The 6,937-nt window shown below is 39.0% G+C and overlaps 1 pseudogene; it reads right to left on the bottom strand.

Annotated features, from left to right (window-relative positions):
* Positions 1-439: 439 nt before the first annotated feature.
* Positions 440-2,513, bottom strand: LOC101720333 (discoidin, CUB and LCCL domain-containing protein 2 pseudogene; annotated as a pseudogene).
* Positions 2,514-6,937: the final 4,424 nt, after the last annotated feature.

Here is a 6,937-nt window from a genome sequence, read left to right as displayed (position 1 = left end):
AACATAATAGTACCCACATTTCACAAAAGGAAAATTTCAAGCCATTAGATATTTCAAGAACAGTACCATGCATTATTGCTCGTCAGGTTTATAGAACCAATCTGGGTTCATTAATGTACCTGCAGCATTGGTAATAAATATTCAGTAATTTTCAGTTTCTTTGAAGTGCATTATAGGGATCTTTTTCTGTATTAAAAATAGTGTTTTACAGTAGCAATAAACAAGTTGTTGAAAATTTAACAGGCAAGCAGTAACTGTGCCACAGTAACACCTTTAAAGCAAGATGGCAAGATAAGTAGTTTTCTGTACTCTGGCCACATTTTCTCAACCACTTCAGTTACAGATATGTAATACATTCTATATATTACTACCACTAATAATTTTTTTTAAAAAAGGCCATGTGCTTTAAATTGATGCTTTGTAAAAAGCATCATCATCATCAAAGGATTTCTTTAAAAACATCATACTCCCCATCCGTTCTTGCTTCTGATACTTCCTGTGTGCTCTGTAGCACCTGGTACACCAATTCTTCTGGGGCAGCTGGCCTCCCATCTTTAGGAGTACCATACTGGGCCTGGGCTGAGGAGCAGCTGTCAGTCCTGGAGAGAAGTGTATTGTAAGTTCCCACTAAAGAGGGAGGGTGGTTCCCTGTAGCTTTGAAAATGGATGTAGAGGGCAGACCAACTGAGGCTGTGGGGTGTCCTGACAGGTCCATGACAATTAGGGTTGCATATTCAGGCCCAGTGACTGGGAGTGGTTCAGCATAAGCATGATAAACTTCCTGCACTGGAGAGTTGTAAACATCCAGGACTGCATAGCCTGCTTCTTTTCCTTCTTTCTGGTTTAAAGGTAGATCTCTGATGAAGGATACCCACAATTCCTCCTACAAGTGGATGTGCATACTCTGCAGAGTCAGTTTGTAGCATTGTGGTGAATTCTCTCAGATTTAAATGATTAACTTCACTACTGCTGTAGTGAACTGGGGTTTCCTCGTGTTCCACTGATATGGCAGGGAGAAACTTCTTCACTCCTTTCCACCAACCTGCCCGGTCCCAGGTAGGTAAGTCATAGGTGCCTTCAGTTTTTTATTTCTGTTTCTCCAATGCCAAGCACATACTAATATTAGGATAAGAGTGGTGAGGACCATGACTAGCACAGGGACAAGAACAGCAGCCAATGCTACATCTTTGGTTACATTTGGAGTTATGGTCATATTTTTGATATCAGGAGTGACAATTGTTTGGTCTGTGCAGGAAATTTGTTACTACTGCGCGGTTGTAATGGCTGAGTAAATTTTGGGGCATGACCTTTGGCTACTTTGGGAGGGGCTGCGGTGTTTTTGCGGTCATTGTTCTTCCGAGGAGGTGGAGGTTGAGTGAGTTTTGGAGGATGACCTTTAGGAATAAACTGACATCCGAGCAGTTCCACTTTCATGGCAATTTTCTGCTGCCATTGTATAGGGATCACTCCAATAAAACGTGCAATAATCGGTGGCAAAAAGTTATTACGCACATCCTGGTGGTAATCTTTGTTTCCTTGAAATATCTTGTATGGCTCCGTCCTCTTCTCACTGTACGCAGTCCAATTCTGCCCATCGTCACTATACTGAATTCTGTAAGCAGATATGTAATAATTGTGTGTGCTCTACCATGGTGGATCCAGTGGTCATAATGCCTGTTATCTTCTTTTCCTTATTCAGATCTATTTATAACCACTGATTTTTATCAGTGGCCAATGAAGCCCAAGGAGGTCCAGGTTTTTTCAGTCTGGACTTTTCAGGTTTCCAACTGTTCTTCTGCCCTGTGTGGTCAGTCCACTCCAATACCGATGATACTGTTATCTGAGGGTCAGCAATCACACCAGATTCCATTCCCAGTGTTCCGTAACAACTACTTGTCTTAAATGTAAAAAGACTTGTAGATAAGTGTCCCACCACAGATGTGACATTGTTGGCCAAAGAACTTTCATAGTATGGGATGCCTATACTAATTACAACACTGATTTGGCCACCCAACACATCCGACACTACTCCTGCATGTATACCAGCCACCCATAATGGTGAGGAATCTCTATATCCATGAGGAATTGTTCCAGATATCTCAGCAAAAGGAGGGAGACAACCAGGTGGGCAGTACTTACTAAACTCAGGTTCCAAAAAGTTGGATACAGTATCCGAACAAGTAATTAGATCTATTTTTGTTCTGCGGAGTCCAATTCCATTATAAATTTTCAAGTAACTAAAGTGACAAGAATCAGTGTCTTGAATGTCAGTGTCACCCAATTTGATGCGAGTTCGTTCTCCCATCTTGACACGGATCTCCCATTTGCAATAGGTGCAGTTGGGACAGGTCTGCAGATAGTTTATGGATGCAAAAGTTCCACTTTCAGGGCCTAGTACAGTGTGTCCACATCCATCACCTTGCTGGGCCCTGGCGTCCTTGAGCAGCAGGAGCAGGATAAGTAGGAGCAGGAGGAACAGAGGCATGGAGGAGGAGTTGGGGCTCGGAGGGAGGGAGCGAGAGAGGGGGAGCGCGGCCCGGACTCCAGGACACTGCAAGCTGCGCCTGGCTCCCACCACCGCCCAGCTAGCCGGCGGAGGCCAGCAGCCCGCGTGCGTTGTGCAGGCGGCCAAGCCCGGCGCGCGGGGACCGCAGCACTCAGCTGGAGAGAGAGAACGCGCCAGAAAGAGAGGCGGCGCGCACCTCGCCCGGTGCCGGGACCCCTCCGCCCCTCACCCCGCTTTCACCTCCTCCTCTGTCCCTTCCCTCCGCGCCCTCCCCTTCCCCAGACCCCAGGCAGGAGCGCAGGGGAGGGAGGGAAGGAAGCCGGTGCTGGGGCCTCCAAGGACGGAGCAGGGGAACACGCCTTTTGTGCTGGCCCTCCTAGCTCGACCTCCCCGCCCCCCCCCCCCTTTTAAAAAATGTTTTGCCAGCCTCAGATTTATTTTATAAGTCTTTATTAAGTTAGTTATCATAAACACAGGTTAACAGAGCAACTAACAAGTCAAATGACATGTAAAACAATTACATTAAATCACGGCACAATTTTAGGTACATTTGTCATGCTGGATTACAATAACTTTTTTCTTTTTTTTTCTATTGTCTTTTTATTTTGCACTTTATTTATACATTGGGATATAACGCGCACACACACACACACACATGATTCTGTGTCAAATTTGCTTCACTTTACATCCTTACACTATGGTCTCAAGGTGCACCCATTTTCTTTTCTTAATATTAGTTTATTGGTACATTTTAGGTATACAGTATAATGACATTCATCATTGGAAATTTGCACCTTTACATAGTCTCTCTTGGTTCTTCTTTCTTCCCCATTCCCCTGCCCTCCCTTCAACCCCTCCATCCCTCCCTATTTATAAAGACTTTGTTTCCATTTTTCCATTTTCTCATATTAATCCCATTCCCTTCTTTCCTTTCCCCTACCCCTCCAATTCCCCTTCCCCTACCCCTCCAATTCCCCTTCCCCTCTGCCCCTTTTCTTCCTATTTCACATTATCTATTATACCTTTTAGTTCTTATTTATACTTTGTTTCTCACACTAGAGAAACTATTAGGTATTTACACGTGTGTCCTGTTTATTTCATTTAAGAGTGTCACCTCAATGTGCATCCATTTAGCTATAAATGTCTCTAATTTCTCTTTTTTATGGCTGAGTAGTACTCCATTTTCTTAAAAGAACCCACATTTTCTTTATTCAGCACCCATTTTCTTACAAATGATTGAAGTTTATCCTTCTTTATGGCAAAGTAGTACTCCACTGTGTATAAATACCACATTTTCTTTCTACATTTATTTGCTAATGGACCTATAGGCTGCTTCCAAGTTTTACCTATTATGAATTATGCTGCTATAATCATGAGTATACATGTATTACTGCAATATGATGTCTTTAACTCTTTCAGGAAGATAACTAGAAGGAGAATAGTTGGGTCAAATTTTTATTTTTAGTCTTTTGAGGAATCTCCATACTAATTTCCGTAGTGATTTTACTAGTTTACACTCCCACAAAAAAATGAAGAAGGGTTCCTTTTTCCTTGTAGCCTCTCCAGCATTTATTATTTGATTTCTTGAAGGTAGCCATTTTTTCAGAAGTGTGATGGAATCTGTTACTTAATTTATTAATTTATTGAGGTATTGGAAATTAAACTCAGGACCTTGTGCTTGCCAAGCAGCCGTGGCACCACTGAGCTACATCCCCAGCCTCGGAATCTGTGTTATTTTAATTTGTGTTTCTCAAATGACCAGCAATGTTGAACATTTGTTCATGTATTTATTAGTCACTTGTAATTTTTCACCTGGGAAATGTCTATTCATTTCAGGTCTCCATTGTTTGATGGGGTCTTTAAATGTGGGCTGTCTAACTATTTTTGAGTTCTTTATATATTCTAACTATTAGTCCTGTGTCTGAAAAGTAGCTGAAAAAGCTTTTTCCCATCCTGTAGGTGGTTTTCCTTTGCTGTAGAGAAGCTTTGTAATTTGATGTAATCCCATTTGTTGACTTGTGGTATTATTTCTTGTGCAACCAGGATTCTGTTCAGAAAGTCTTTGCCTATGCCTATGTCTTCAAGAGTTTTACCTATTTTGTCTTCTAGCAGATTAAATGTTTCTGTTTTAATATTTAGATCTTTAATCCATTTGATTTTTAGTTTAATGCATGGTGTGAGATATGGGTCTAGGTTCAGTCTTGATGAGGATCGCCAGTTGCCCCAGGACCACTTGTTAAAGAGGCTATCATTCCTCCAGCAAAATCATTTGACCCCTTTGCCAAAGATAAGGTAGCTGAGTGTGCCTGGAGTCATATCTGCATCCTCTATTTTGTTACAATGATTCACATGTCTATTTTTTTTTCCAGTACTGTGCTGCTTATCACTGTAGCTTTTCAGTATAACTGGAAGTCTGGGATTATGATGCCCTCCGCTTGGTGTTGTTTGCCCAGAATTGTTTTTGCCATTTTAGGTGTCTTCTGGTTCCATAAGAATTTTAAGATTGCTTTCTGTAGTTGTGTGAGGAATGCTGTTAGTATTTTTATTGGGTTTGCATTAAATCTGTAATACAGAATTAGAAGAATGGTCATATTGACAATATTCATTCTGCCTATCCAGTAACAGAGACTATTTTCTGATGTCCTCTTCAATCTCTTTTTTTCAGAGTTCTGTAGTTTTCATTGTAGAGGTCTTTTACTTCTTTAGTTAGATTAATTGATAAGTATTTCATTTTTCTTGATACTATTGCAAAATGTGTTGTTTTCTAATTTCTCTTTCAGTGTGTTTTTTTTATTGGTGTAAGGAACACTATTGATTTTTGTGGACTTTGTATCAGGCTACATTCTTGAATTTGTTTCTTAGTTCTAGGAGTGTTTTGGTGGAGTTTTTGAGAACTTCTACGTAAAGAATCATGTCATCTGCAAATAAGGATACTTATTCTTCATTTTCTATCCATACCCCTTTTATTTCTTTCTCTTGTCTAATTGCTCTGGCTAATGTTTGGAGAACTATATTGAACAGGAGTGGTTATAGCAGATATCCTTGTCTTGTTCTTGATTTTAGAGTGAAAGCTTTCAGCCTCTCTCCATTTAATATGATGTTGCCCATTGATTTGCATAGATTTTTTTTATCAGATTGAGATAAAGACCTTTATATCTATTTTCTTCAGGTCTCTCTCTCTTTTTTTTTTTTTTTTTTTTTTTTTTTTTACCATGAATGGAGTTTGGATTTTTTCAAATGCCTTTTCTGTCTTTATTGAGATGATCATGCATTTTTTTCCTTGCTTCTGTTTATTTGGTATATAACATTTATTGATTTGTGTATATTGAACCATCCCTGCATTCCTGGAATGAATCCTATTTGGTCATAATATATGATCATTTTGATGACTTGCTGCATTCTATTTGTCAGTGTCTTATTGAGGTTTTTGTATCTATGTTTATTAAGAAGATTGGCCTGTAGTTCTCCTTTTTGATTGGCTTCTTTGTGATTTTGAAATCAGGATAATGTTTGTTTCTGGGAATAACATTGGGAGTACTATTTCCCCTTTTATTTCATTAAAGGGTTTGACTATTATAAGCATTAGATCTTCTCTGAAGTTCTTGTAGAATTGGACAGTAAATCAGATGGAACTAGTGCTTTTCTTAGGTGGTAGTTTTTTTTTTTATTGCTTCTTTGATTTCATGCCTGATATTGGATTTTTCTATCTTTTTGGTTTAGCTTTGGTTGTTCACATGTTTATTCAAGAGGATAATGTTTGATTTCCATGTTTGCATAGTTTTTGTGGTTTTATTTTGCCATTAATTTCTAGTTTCATTGTACCATGGTTGGATAATATGCATGAGGTAATTTTGGTTGTTTTGCATTTACTAAGCTGTTTTATGAGTTGGTATGTGGTGTATTTTGAAGAAAATCCTATGTGCTGCTGAGAAGAATGTGGATTCTGTTGTTGGATGGAACATTCTGGTGTATTACATCCATTTGTTGAAAATTTCATTCAACTTTGATATTTCTCTTTTTTTTGGTCTAGAGGATCTATCCATTTGTGACAGTAGATTATTGAAGTTCCTCATTACAATTGTACTGATATTCATCTGATTTTTTTATGTCAAGTTGTAGTTTTTTATGAAGTTGAGCATTTGGGTATTTGGTTCATATATGTTTATAATTATTACCTGTTTGTGTTGAATTGTTCCCTTGTATAGTGACCTTCGTTGTCTCTTCTGATCAGTTTTGGCTTGAAATCTACTTTGTCTGAAACTATAGGATAACTACTCCTGCTTTCTGCCAGGTTTCCATTGCATGGAGTATTGTTTTCTGCTTTTTGACTTTTAAACTATGGGTTTCTTTTTGAATTAAATGTGTTTCTTGTATTGGATATTGTTGTATTTTGTTTCTTGATCACTTTGCCAGCTATATCTTTTGTTTGGG

This window comes from Heterocephalus glaber, unplaced genomic scaffold (genome assembly GCF_053883595.1).
Source record: "Heterocephalus glaber isolate CG9 unplaced genomic scaffold, H.glaber_assembly_v1.0 deba00001461, whole genome shotgun sequence".
In the NCBI taxonomy this organism is placed as follows: Eukaryota; Metazoa; Chordata; class Mammalia; order Rodentia; family Bathyergidae; genus Heterocephalus; species Heterocephalus glaber.
The sequence above is the reverse complement of the archived record's forward strand: the minus strand, read 5'-3'. Positions and strand labels throughout refer to the sequence as shown.